The sequence below is a fragment of the Nanorana parkeri genome, unplaced genomic scaffold (genome assembly GCF_000935625.1).
Source record: "Nanorana parkeri isolate BGI_ZX_2015 unplaced genomic scaffold, ASM93562v1 scaffold593, whole genome shotgun sequence".
Lineage (NCBI taxonomy): Eukaryota > Metazoa > Chordata > Amphibia > Anura > Dicroglossidae > Nanorana > Nanorana parkeri.
In genome coordinates this window covers 98,815-113,381 of record NW_017306861.1, presented here as the reverse complement: position 1 = coordinate 113,381, position 14,567 = coordinate 98,815, and the positions used below count along the sequence as shown (strand labels likewise).

Here is a 14,567-nt window from a genome sequence, read left to right as displayed (position 1 = left end):
AGGCAAATCCTTAAAGCAGCATGGAGGGGGGGAGGGAAAGATTTGTGACTTTAATGTCACTTTAAAGATGCAAGATTTTGGGATATCTTGCTCCCTTTTTTGTTATGCTTTATACAGTTCTATAAATTCTGAAGAAGGGATCTAAGTCACTCTGAAAGCTTACATCTTTAATAACGTAAAGTACAATTATATATTATAGAATTATATATGCAAAAACACTCAAAAAAGTTACATAAAAGGTAAAAACGTACCTGCGTCTCCGCCGCGCGCTCCCGTCCGAAGTTATGAAGATTCTCGGGTGGCCTCAAAGGATCATGGGGCTGCCGCATGCGCAGTAGATATCTTTGGCCAGGAGAAGAGGAGAGACACATGGTAAGTCAATGCAAGCAGCCCGGAAGAGTGCACCCGCACAGACTCCATGGGACACAGAAATCAGCGCTGGATCAGAGACCGGCACCTGCGCTGGAGGGACTGCTGAAAACTACTGGAAAGAAGAAGATGATCGAAACAAGAGGCACCATTTAAAGTAAGTCCTTACACCAGCCTTGGGGGGGTTGGGGAGGGGGATGGGACGAAAAAAAATATGTGACTTTAATGTCAATTTAAATTAGCCAATAAACAGTATCACTTAAACTCCAAACTTTCTCCAACGTTAACATTTGTAATCCAGGAAGCATTCAATGCAATTCACCACTTTTACAATGATGTAATTCATTCTATTTGTATTCTAGGTTATAAATAGGGGGTCCCAACCTCAAACATTTTCCTGGTCCAATAGGATTAGGAGCCCTCTTCATAAATCAAACTTTTATTTACCAGCACCCGTTAAACTGTTTATAGAATGTAAATTCTTTTCAATTTCTGCTGCTTCCTATTTTCCATTTTAAAACAGATGTAAACGCAATCACTAAAGTCTCATATAAGCTTTAAAATGTTAGTGTTATTATAAAGTCTCATTCCATCTATTTAAATGTGCAGCTTTTTATTAAAATATCACCCGGTGAGCCTGCCATCTAGGTCTTTTTTTGTGCACTTCCTGTTATATGGGTACCAACTGTCTCTTGGTCTACCGCCCACATTTCAAAAACATGTGTGTCCTCTCACTTTGAGACCGAAAGAGTGCCAAACAAAACTCGTAAGAGTCCAAAGGATTTTATTCATTCCCCAAACAGGAAAGCAAAAATTTTACCAACACCTTTTGGGGGGCAGAAAGTTCCCCTTCATCAGGGCTTTAGCAGTGTATCAAAATGTGGCAAGTGGACTCAAAACAGAGAGCTTCAGGATATATGAATCTAAACCAGGAGGTTAATCAGATTTCCCAGTTTAGATTCATATATCCAGAACCTCTCTGTTTTGAGTCCACTTGACACATTTTGATACACTGCTAAATCCCTGATGAAGGGGAGACTTCTGGCTCCCAAAAAGCGTTGGCTGCTTTTTTGCTTTCTTGTCATTTGTGTATTACGGTATATCAAATTCTTTGGACTTTTAAGGAGTTTGTTTGGCACTTTTTCTGCCTCAACTACTCATAAACATCTAAGGGGGCCTCCCTACTTTGTGAAGAGCTGCCTAAGCTATTAGACTATTATAGCCATCTGCTTCCCCTCATTAGGGATCTGTGCCCAGGACCTCAATTTTACCTTTTCCTCTGACTTTAGCCTTAACGTTATAAAGCATTTTATGCTCCGTTCATGGCCAGTTCATACCAGCCACAGTGCGTGACCGGAGCGCACTGGATCGCATTGCGGCAGGTTCACTTTGTTGTGGGGAGGGCCGATTCATTGAAGTGAATGGCACCGCAGCCATGCCCTCCAGCTGCAATGCGATCGGCCACATGGGAATGCAAGGCACATCAATGCCTGCAGTCCGGTCCGGGAAAATGCTGCAAGCACTAATTTTTCTGACTAGACCGGAACAATGCGGCCGATCGCATTGCAGCCGGAGGGCGTAGCTGCGGTGCCATTCACTTCAATGCACCGTCACTCCGCCTCCCACGCTACAACAAAGTGAGCCGGCCAGAATGCGATCCAGTGTGTTCCAGCAAGAATTGGGCTGGAACGCACCGTGGCTGGTATGAACTAGCCCTGAACGGAGCCTAAAAGGCTTTATAATGTCATTCACTTCGATTCACCATGGCGCCCCCTCCCGCCCCACAACAAAGTGAGCCGGCCGCAATGCGATCCAGTGCGTTCCGGGCCGGAAATTGGGCCAGAGCACACTCTGGCTGGTGTGAACCAGCCTTTACACCTAGGTGGTTTATCACTCAAAGCAAAGTGGGACAAAACGATCGAGGAAACAAGGAATCCCATTGTTTCTATGGCCCCTCTTCACACCTGAGCGTTTTTGTTGCGTGTTATGTCGCACAAAGTTTCCCATTGACAACTATCCGACCAAAAAGTGCAGTGATCTGCCAAAAAGTAGCTCATGTACTTAGGGGCAGGAACTCAAGTGAGTGGACTATGTACTCTGTGAAGCTCTATGGAATTATTCAGCGCTATATAAACAAATGAAATATACAAAAATAAAACACGCCTCACTTTGTAACCCTCGCGAATATGATGACAGAGAGGTGCAGGGCACACTGTGTTGGTAGACGTAGCAGCACAAATGTAGATTCGCAATCAGGAAATTGTGTTTTTCTTATATTTATACAATATTAAGTGTGTCAGATGCAGAATATGATATCAACATCTTGACAACCTGCAGAAGCACATAATTTAGTTCTGGTAGGGAAACAGTAACACAAATCGTACAAACTGGCTTGATGTGCTGACATCCTATTATGACAGCTGATAGCACTCAGTTAGGAATCTGCTTCCATGAATATGAATCACAGAACGCATGTGAAAAAAATGCAGGAAATGTCTCCCACAATGAGAAGCAGAACGGAGTGTAAATCATGACAAACACTACTACACATACACAATATGATATACGAGCCGGAGGGCTTCCAATTACGGCTTTGCTTTTATGTAGATGAAATATTTTGTTACCTCCTCATCAATTTGAAGTTATTTTCTTATTTTGTGTATTTGAAATTCTTCTTATTGTGGAACATGTGGAATACCAGAATGTTGATGACGGAATGGAGGAATCAGGGAAGGCAAAATACAGTAAACTCCCCGCAGAGGCGTCCCGACGCAGGGTGTCGCACCTGATGACGTCACATGCGGGCCGCACCGCCTAGTGACACCACTGACTCCCCGTTATCCAGCATCCACGGGGATTGGTAGATTCCGGATAAATTTAGTTTCTGGTTGCTTGAGAGTTACGATTAAAAATTGTTCTAACTAATGCCATATCCCACACTATACCATATCATAACATGAACTCTATTGACTTCATATTAATATTGAAATAAAGTAATCAAGTAATTAAGACAAATAGACACACAATCATTTCCAGGATAATACATGCCGCAGATCAGCACAACAGTGAGTACATGGCTGAATACCGGATAACAGAGAGCTTACTGTATAAGCATTAGGAATGCACCGATACCGGAAGTCACATTCAGGAAGCTAGAAGGCGTGTAAGGACTCGCCACACAGCTTCCTGATTAGGAGGGAAGCCGTCTCCATGGGTGACGGGAAAGCATGGAGCCGGCTTTCTGACCAATCAGAAAGCTGGTTGCCGCTTCATTACACGATGCCCGGCTTCCTGATTTGCTGGGAAGCCGGCTCCATGTTCCCTCGTCATGATAGAGCATGGAGCCGGCTTTCCGGCCAATTAGGAAGCTGGGCAGCTTGTAATGACTTGCTGCCCGGCTTCCTGATACCGGAAGCCTAAGTATCAGGCTTGGTGTCGGAGCATTTGGGCGAGTAAAAGTTCTCGCCCAAATACTCGGCATCAGCACCGATACCGATACTAGTATCGGTATCGGTGCATCCCTAATAAGCATATTAAACTTCAGCTAAAATATATCTTTTCAATAGGTGTGCGGGGTAGGACTACTGACCCATTGCTGACCATCTAACTGGAAAGTCTCAACCCGTCTTTCAATTTTGTCTGCTGCCACAGCTTTATTGGCAAAGTTTAAATTGCTATTGTTAGATGGTCCCTGTTTTACGCTTCCTGTAGGTTTAAATCAGTTTGATGTCCGTATGGAACTTGTAGTTAGGCCATTAATTATCACTATGGTGTGCTAATTGGGTGCTCATAATTTTCTTATTTAAAAAAATTGTGATTTTATTGGATGTTTTAATTGCTGTTTAACCCAATAAAGCCGTGGGCGTGCCCTTCTGACATTAGAGAAGAACTCCAGGGAACGATTTATTAACCTTTGCAGTGGGCTTCCCCTGCACTGCAAGTGTTAAGTGGTCTAGGGAGGAAAATAAACAAAATGATATTCACCCAATTTTGGATTGGCCCCTGAAGCCTCACTTTCCCCTTCGCTGCAGCGGTCTAAGGTCCGTGAGTCATCAGGTTCTATATACAGTGTATAGAATGTGAGGACACCGAGGGACTTTCTATCACTACAGCGGAGGAGGAGAGGCTGGAGGGAGCGCTGTCACAGTCCACCGGCTCATCCCTAGACTAAAACGAGCAGTTAATCCTTGTAGTGCGGGGGTAGCCCCACTGCAAGGGTTAATAAAAAATGTCCCCAGAGTTCTGCTTTGCATAGCGTTGTGTAGTAATAGGGACAAGGACCAACCTTTGGGATATGGGTTGGAGTGTGCCAATGTTTTTTTTTTTCATTTTAACAGAAACACATTGGGGGCGGGGGCGGTAGTTAATGCAAATTTTGGCAAATCCCAGGTAGCCAATGCAGCTTAAAAATTGCAGCTGCCGCCTAACTTTTGGGGTTATCTGTAGTAAATTGGGCTGGCTCCTGGATAGGACACAGTGGCTACTGAATAAAAATGTTAGTAACCCTAGCACAGGGGCTACTCCCCCCGCACTGCAAGGGTTAAGTGCTCGTTTTTGCCAAGGGTCAAAAATAACAAAGTGATACTCATTCAAACCTCCGAGCCGGCTGACTGTGATACCGGTCCCTCCAGCCTGTAGCAAAGGTATGTCCCTTGGCATCCTCACGTCCTATACTCTGTGCAGAGAACGTGATGATCCAGGGACTTTTGCAGTGGAGGGGGAGAGAGGATCCAGTCTAAAAACAAGCTGGCTCTGAGGATCAGCTAAGTATATCAACACGAGCAGTTAACCCTTGCAGTGGGTGGCAGCGAGCACTAGGCAGTGTAAATAGGTCAGATAGGTCAGGGGTGAACAAATTAGGCCTCATTCACAGGAGAAATGGCTGGCACGTGCAGCTCCGTGCTGCGTGCACGGCCGTATCGGGCCGCTCCCGGGAAGGACAGGGGCTGCGTGTGATTAGTGCACAGCAGCCTGTCCTTCTCTATGGGATTAAGCGGCCGTACGCTCACCTGAACTGCACGTCCATACAGGTGCAGGTTTCCCTGCTTGGACACAGACAGGCTCAATCCTGTCAGCGTACTAGTAAGGACACCCGCACCCGCACGATTGCACAGGGCGGGTGAGCATAGGGCGGCGTACGGCCGCATACTCCCATAGAGAAGGACAGGTTGCAGCGGGCAATCACACGCAGCACCTGTCCTCCCCGGGAGTGGCCCGATACGGCCGTGCACGCAGCACAGATCTGTAGGCGCCGGCCGTTTCTTGTGTGAATGATTCCTTAATATGGAATTCAGTAGCCAATCTGTCCAATCCAGGAGCCAGCTCCATTGGCATCAACTACAGAAAACCTCAGAGGTTTGGTGCCAGCTGTCATGTTAAAGAGCAATGGCGACCTGGCTCCTGGGATTTGTCCAGCCTTGAACTAGGCCCTTAGACTTTGAACACCTTTTGTTTGGATGCACCGGAAAAACTGTATATCTAGCCGATGTAACTGTACAGCGGTCTGTAGTCCTGTACGGTTCTCCATTACTTGAAGTCTCGTTATTAAATCTGGAAATCACCAACAGAGGCCGATGATGATACATAACCCTAATAAGCATGGAGCGTATGTAAATCTATGCAGCTGACATATTACAAAGCAGCTTCTTAATTAAAAGTTTTGCAGGCTGTATATCACCATGAAATGTTCTCCTCATATATTTCTGTATACATTATATATTATTATAAAGTGCAGGACCATAAACCAGTTTTATTGTCTGCATAGATGTCCTGGGTGTTATCACTCGTCCTATGAAACCACAACGTAGAAAACAGAAGTACATCAGTTATATAAAGCCTGGGGACAGTTGTGTGATGACAGATCATAAAAAGCTGATCATTACTTACAATTACAAGAAAAACATTCTTCTGCTGATAGATAAAAAGAATCCTCAACAGATCTGAGGAAGGTAAGAACATATCCTCCTCTTAGAATTGTAAGAAGTAATAACACCGAGTGAATGATATTCACCTGATATGGCTTTATTAAAAAGCACACATTTTAAAGAGGAACTCCAGGCAAATAAAGAACATACCTTTGTTGTGGGGCAGTGTTGTCACGCGGGTGACACCATTGGAGTGGTGACACCAAATAACTGACAGTTATTTTGGTGTCATCCCGTTTGAAAAGTCGGGCATTCGCTCGTAGACCTGAGAGCCCCAAAGTTTCAGGAGAGAGGAGGGGACCCAGCAGCATACCTTATCCAGCCAGGTGAACGTCCCCTCCTCTCTCTACCAGCAACCATCACCAAGATGGCCGCCGGCAGGTATCAATAAGATGACCACGCATGCACAATGACATCATCGCGCACGTGCGTGGTGACGTCACGCACAAGCGCAATGTCATCACAGTGGGGTGTCATCCGGTATGCGCTCCGGGTGACACCCGGTCTCCGGACGCCCCTGTTGTGGGGCCACCCCAGCACTTCAGGGGTTAAGTGCTCATTTTGTTTAGGGGGCTAAAATAAAGTTGTATTATTACAGTGCTGGCAATATACACAGCAACATTCACATCAGTCCCTGCCCCCAAGGAGCTTACAATGTAAGGTCCCTATCTCACAGACATACATAGAAGGCCAATTTAAGACAGGAGCCAGTTAACCTTCCAGCGTGTCTTTGGAGTGTGGGAGGAAACAGGAGTACCCGGATGAAACCAACACAGCATAGGGAGAACATGCAAACTCCTTGCAGGTAGTGATCTGGACAGAATTCGAACCAGGGACTCCCATTGCTACAAGACATAAGAGCTAACCACTACGCCACTGTGCTACTCACATGGTCCTCAGTCCCGCCGGCTGCCTTCAGGCTGCTAGACTGTTCCCCACAAACTCTTCTCCCCTGGGCTCCAGCAGTCTAAGGGCTGCTGACGTCATCATGTCTCATACAGGTCCATTGACCTTTAGGCCTCATTCGCACGAGAATTGGCCCGCAGGTACAGCTCCGTGCTGCGTGCACGGCCGTATCGAGCAGCTCCCGGGAAGGACAGGTGCTGCATGTGATTGTATGCAGCAGCCTGTACTTCTCTATAGGAGTACGCGGCCGTACTCCGTCCTACGCTCACCCGCCCTGCACGTCCGTGCGGGTGTCCGTACTCGTACGCTGAGAGGTGAGCGTAGGGGGGCGTACGGCCGCGTACTCCCATAGGGAAGGACAGGGGCTGCGTACTAATCAAATGCAGCACCTGTCCTTCTGGGAGCAGCCCGATACGGCCGTGCACGTAGCACAGAGCTGTACGTGCCGGCCAATTCTAGTGTGAATGAGGCCTTGTTAGACCTGAGGACGACAAGGGACATTCCATAGGAGAAAGATGAGCGCTGAATGCTGCGGGACCGAGTATCAGGTGAGTGATACAACTTTATTTGAGCCCCCTAGAGAAAATGAGCACTTAACCCTTGTAGTGCATGGGTAGCCCCAACTGTATGGGTATGCTTTTTCTTTACCTGGAGTTCTTTAAAGGAAATTGTTGAATAAATGTGATGGTATCACTGTGTGCTTCTCTGTGCTTCTCTATGCAATGCAGGCAGATCAGTACATAGCTTCCGGGAAAATATCACAGCACCCTGCTTCAGTACGCCTTTCAGGAGCCCTTAGCCCTAATGCAAGCAGTGGGCTGTGTCTTGGGAGCAGTTATACAAATATCAAAATGCCTTGATAGGTGTATGTCAGTCTGGAGGAGTGGGCATTTGAATGCAGACTACCCTAGGCCCTAGACCACCTTGATGGGTGGATTTCAGTTTGAAGAAATGGGAGTTCCTAGGCAGAATGCATTTGTATGCAGATCATTCTAGGTAACACCTACATGTCATGCTAATCCTTCTCCATGAACTGCAAACCAATTAATGAAAGGGGTGAGCAGTGGCGTCACACGGGTGGTGCAGCCCGCACCCGGGGGACACTATTGCAGAGGTGACACCAAAATGACTGTCATATTGATGTCACCCCCTCTAAAAAGTCGGGTACTCGGTCATGGACCGAGAGCCTGACAGTGTCAGGAAAGAGGAAGGGACCAGACGGCATACCTCATCCCGCCGGGTGAACGTCCCCTCCTCTCTCTGCCGGCGTCCATCACCAAGATGGCCGCCGGCAGGCGTCAATCAGATGGCCGCGCATGCGCAATGACATCATCGCGTGGTGACAACACGGTGGGGTGTCACCCGGTCTCAGGACGCCCCTGGGGGTGAGCCAGGGGCAATCAGGCTGGGGAGGAAAGCACTAGATGATGCTAGGGGTCCTCCAGCCAGGAAATGAGGCGGGCTATATTTGAGTTATTGCGGCTTCTAATGCACATTGTGAAAAGCTTGCAGTGTGCAGTGACATTAAAGGAAGCAATCTCAGTCCAGGAGAGGAGCCGGTACAACTGTGCAAGATTGAAGTCAAGGCTGGAGTTCAGCTCTGAACAATTCATAACCAAACACAATCACAATACCTAACAGATTATTACGGTATGTCAAGTGTTCTGTTTTTACAAAACATGAAAACATGACCAGCCCAAGAAAACTACATTCCAGTCCCAAATAACTATGTCCATGTCCCCAGCCCAGGAACACACGGCCAGCTCTGCCATTCCTATATATCATTGCTGCTGCCATAGAGCTATGTGACTCTACAGCCAACCACATGCACATGACATGTCATGGTAATCACAATCCAACAATGAAAACAATGGGGATTCCGGCCATCCCTCCTATTTCTGGTAATAAAAAACATCTAATCATTGCTCGGTGCCGATCTCACAAATCGATCGTCTTCCCCTGCTCAATAGCCTGTGTGTTTTGGAAACAATGCACCGAATATCTTTTCAGCTTCATAGCACAAGACGGATGAGACAAAGGCAGCAGCAGGACTGCAGCAAGGACCTTGGCCAGCCATGGTGGCAGATACTGGAAATGTCAATGATACAGGTCAGATGTCGGACTCCATCATCAGTCTGCATAAAGCAATCAAGACCCCCCCCCCCTTTTTCCCTCCTTCCTATTACCTCCCAGACCCAGGACCACTGAGGAATGCACGGACACATGGATTAGTATAGGGGAGGAAAAAAGGGGGCTTTGTGTGAAAACTGGAAGGAGGGATTATTTTGGAAGCAATAAAGTGAGAGAAGAGAGAACTGCGGCAGCAGAGAGACCTGGCTGGGCTGGTGATGATGAAGAGTATGGGAGTTGTAGTCTTCCTGCTATAGACTCTGAGCTCATATTTATTAATACTAAATTGTGACTTTATTATATTGTTATTGATGGCGAGTTGTGATATAGAAACATGTTCCTTCTCATTGACTGTACATACATTGTATCCATTGTTTGTTATTTACCTTGTTCTCTTTGTTTTGTATTTATGTTAACCTCGTATTCACTTCCCACTGGTGTGACGCACCTATGTGTCAGCATGGCGGGTGGGATTTAACCCTGGCGGTAGGCATGTGGTGTCACCAAGCGCAGACGTCATGATGTTACATGAATGACGTCCTGCGCGCTTTACTTCCGGTGGCCATCTTGGTGATGAACACCAGCAAAGAGAGGGGGGGACATTCTTCTGGTAGGATAAAGTATGCCACCGGGTACCCTACTCTCCCTCGTGCAGTTGTTGGACTCTTTGTCCATGACCGAGTAACCGACTTTTCAGGTGCCAGTCATTTTGGTGTCACCCCCTCTGATGGTGTCACCCGGTGCAGGCCGTACCCCCACCCCACACCCCACTTGTGACGCCACTGCATATATGCTGTTCGGTGCTGCGATTAAAGCAGATATACTCACCTGATCCTCGCTCCCCCTGGGCTGCTAGACTGGTCCCCATAGCCTCTTCTCCCCCCGGCCTCCATCCATTTAAGGACCGTTGACATCATCATGTCTAATGCAGATCCATTGACTTGCATTAGACGTGAGGACCCGAGGGGTATTCCACAGCCAAAGCGGAGAAGAGAGGTGAGTGCCAACTGCCACAGGACCCAGAATCAGGTGGATATATCTGCATTATTTACCCCCCCAGACAAGATGAACACTTAACAATTCAGGGGTAGCCCCAATGCAAGGGTAAGTTTTTTAAATTCCAGATGTTCTTCTTTAAAGGGCTGAAAGGGGTTAAAGGAAGTTATTGACCCGTGACGGATCTTGGACAGTACAGCTATATCTATACAGGGGTCCAGAACCAGAAGTGAGGTTGGCTATTAGGAAATATGTAAGATTATTACAGCTGGACTCTAAGCAGGCACACATTAATACAGATCAGTAATCATTAATACTAGGGATGCACCGATACTAGTATCGGAATCAGTGCCAATGCCGAGTATTTGGGCGAGTACTTGTACTCGCCCAAAATGCTCCAATGCCTAGCCCGATACTTCCTGTATCAGGAAGCTGGGCAGCGCGTCATTACACACGGCCCGGTGGCGAGTCTTTACACGCCGCCCGGTTTCCCAGCTAATCAGGAAGCCAGGTGGCGAGGCATTACAGGCCGCCTGGCTTCCTTAATGGGACTTCCGGAAATAAAATATCGGTTCTCGTAATCGATCCCGGAATACTGGTATCAGTGCATACCTAATTGATACATCATTAAATGTATTTATTTAGGTTCAAACCAGGTAAGTGAGCTCTTACGGGCAGGACCCTCCTTACCATCTTGTCTTGAATTGCATTGTATCTGTAATATTCCTTGTATTGTAAAGCGCTGTGCAATCTGTTGGTGCTATATAAACCCTGAATAATAATAATAATAATAATAATAATAATACTCATTTGACATGGCTTCAGCCTCTTGCAGTCTCTGTACAGCACAGCTGGAGTGTGAAAGGATGAAGAAATACAAGGAGCCAATCAGTTCATGTGCTGACAGGAAGAGAAAGCAGAATGGCAGAGAGATGAGCTCATCACTGTGATGCTTCTCCTTTCACTGCCCAGTCACAGACTAGGATGGTTCCAGGATGACCTGGGCTCAGAAGAGGTGGATAGAATTATACTGCCCATCAGACTGGGAACATCTAGTGGCAGAAAATAATACTGGATGGGAAATCTCTATCTCTAATATTGCAGCATAAGCTGCTTTTGTTAGTTTATCTCTTATTGGACTATTGATTTTATCTTGTTATTTTTGGCTGGAGTTCTGATTTACACTTGCTCTTTCTACCTTTCCACAATTTGTATTTTTGATACTATAGGTTTGATAGGAGTTAAGAAAAATATACCATGTCTATGGGGGTATTTATATTGCAGAGCTGTTCACTCTGCGAACATCGGTGTAAGTGTAGCCACACCACAATATGGCCACTAGATGGCGCTGGGGAGCATAGGAAATGGCTATGCTCAGCGGCTCCATCTAGTGGCCATAATGTGAATCTACAACACGGGCATTCAAAGAGTGAACAGCTCTGCGAACATTTTATAAATACACCCCTATGTGCTTGTGATTAAGCGACCTATGCCCTTCAAATGGAAATGTTTTCAAATACTTATGGTCACTTGTCACTGTTAGATGTGCCCATTGTCGGGCAGATCTCTTGCTATAAGCACAGAAGGATTTACTTGCCCGTACTATAGGCATGGAGCTGTCACAGCAGTTTTTCTATACAGGTCAGAGGACGTTGGACTGCAACACACATGTGGAGAAGAGATCAGAGGAAGCACCCTGAACTGGTCACAGAAATAGCCCAACCTTCACATGCTGGTTATTTCCATAGTATCTCTATATTGCCGGTGTCATCAGGCCTGACATGGACTATTCTACCCCAACATCATGACATACGTGAGCCTTGCAGTACCCGGATGGCGTGTGCTTTAATGCTGAAACAATGCCAAGCATTCTGAAGTGACAAATGATGAAAACAATAACTAATTAGGAAGGAATAAATAGACGCCAATTCACCCATCTGCTGAAGACTCCTTGTCAATGTACACCAAATCCAACCCGACCAAACCCATACCATGTGACGTACGAGTGATCTGATTGTACCAACAGCTGTAGTGCCAGGGTCTGCCCGATTGGATGCAGAGTGATTGGCTGGTTTAGGTAGGTCCCCATATTTAAAGGTAAGTCCCCTTTCCCAGGTGTATCCGTGAAAATTGAATTACCCCCCGGCTCCTACCCCTTAGCCGGTATGGGTGTACTATCCATACTCTGTACTGTCGTCTACCACTCTGGATTTTTAACTTTTGCTTGAGCACTCATTGGTCACCGCAATCATCTGACCGTACCGGCCGTTGAGAAGCACTTCTGACCGCGTTGACCAATGAGCACTCACCATTTGCAAGCAAAATTCAAAATGCATGCACTGCACAGGACTATGGGTTATGGATGGTACACCGACACCGGAGGAAGGGAAGGAGCGTTCACCGAAAGGTAAGTATAGTGGGGGTGGAGAGGGGGCCAGACTGGAGGGGATAATTCCACTGTCCCAGATTCACCTGGCAAAGTGGACTTACCCTTTAAAGTTCATTGTACACAGACTGCAAGGTCACATTGTAACGTGTACGGTTACACTAAAGCATCAGTGGGTGGCCCGTCTGCCGCCTTCTGCCCCCGACATTCTTCAATTGAAACAAATCAAAGGAACGGGGCGAAAAATTGTGAGCCAAACAGCGCTGCATCCAATCAGATGTCAACACTATCCAGGTATTTTGACAGCTGGTGGGCCCGCTGTAAAAATACAATAGCCGCAGCAGGAGATGCGTCCATCCACACTGGACCCTGGCTGCATCCTGAAAGTCAAACAAAAAAATCTCCTGGTGTATACACAGCTTAGTCTCCATTCACACATGTGCGTCCGCAGTTTCATGCATCTTTGCTGAACATTTTTAATGCATAATGCCTTTTTCTTTTGACCAATGAAGGAGAAATAAATGATAGGTAGCTAGGGGGTGGGGCTTGCTGTGCTAAAATAAAACAAAAATGTGCCATAGCCATTGTATCCATTCACGCCTATGGGGTCAAAAACGCACCTTTCCAAAGACCGCACTGCATCATGCTGCACAGGTGTGAACGGGCACCCTAGAGCCTATTGGGATTTCCTTTGTCGTGCATTGTAGTACAACGGTAGACCTGCGACAAAGCGCATGAACGCCGGCTGAGGGTTCCTTCTCGGCATTTAAACTGATTGATCGCTCCTTTATCATGAAGGCAATTAGTCCCAAAAGTCTTCCAGAACGCCGGCTGATTTCCGTCCCTGGTGAGTGAACCTCGCTCCGACACTAAACTTGTATCAGTCCACTGAATGCGTCTCACACTTCTCTGTTTATTTCTGAAATCTTTCATTTACAACTTTTAAAAGGGTTACAAAGGAAGAAGGAATGACGTGAAATGCTGAGGTCATGGCGCATTCGCAGTGTGGACTCCCCAGCAAGATTCGCATTGGGCGCAGCGCGCAGATTGAGATATAAGATATATCACATATCGTTCTGTTCAGTTCTATAAAATGATTGTTAATAATTGGCGTTGATATAAAAAATAATCTCCCTGTACTAGCGGATTCAATCTGCGCCTACAGCACATGGAGGGGGAACACTGCCACTGGCGCAGTTGCTATGTGCAATCGCCGGTCTCGCAATAGGCACCCGGTTGTTTTAAAACCGGCCTTTGCTCCATTTCTGCCATAATGGTTATTTTTCCAATCCACAGCTTGAATTCCAGATTCTGATAGTCACGAGATGACAGTCACACAGTCTGTTCTGACCATGTCCATGTGAATGAGCCCCAATATTCCTGCCTGATCTGATTGCATTGTAGCAATGTGTATACATGACTGGCAGGCAGTCAGAGCTAATGACTGTCATCTCATCCCTATCATCCCTATGGTCACCTTTGGTCCCCTGCTGCAAGCATCAGCCTGCATTGTCCTTGCACAGCCCAGAGGCTGGTACATAGAAGAAGAGGATTGTACTCACCGGTCGGATGGGGTGAGCTGCAGAGAAGTCCTTGGCTGGGTTGTGGAGCTGTCAGTGCTCTCCCTGTGCCCGGCTCGCTGTGTAATCTCCGTCCTCCTCCTCCTCCTCCTGCTTAGACCAGCTGAGCTCAGCCACTCACAGCCCCCTGGATACTGTATGCTTCTAATCAGATGCTGGCAGCCGACTAAGCCAGGAATGTGCTATGATGTTACTGCTGCTTAGCCTGGCTACTCCCCCACGGTGAACGTGTCCGCTCTCCTCCACTGTTAACCATTCATAGGCGGCAGCAGAGCG

General features: G+C 46.8%; 1 long non-coding RNA gene across 1 annotated transcript in view; it reads right to left on the bottom strand.

Moving 5' to 3' along the window:
- Positions 1-14,330, bottom strand: part of LOC108792047 — a 64,035-nt gene extending 49,705 nt beyond the window's left edge. Inside the window, exons 1-2 of the long non-coding RNA XR_001941536.1 lie at positions 14,274-14,330; positions 8,562-8,566 (exon numbers count right to left, since the gene is read on the bottom strand). This is a non-coding gene — a long non-coding RNA (uncharacterized LOC108792047). The remainder of the gene's footprint in view (positions 1-8,561; positions 8,567-14,273) is intronic.
- Between the last annotated feature and the right edge of the window lie 237 nt (positions 14,331-14,567).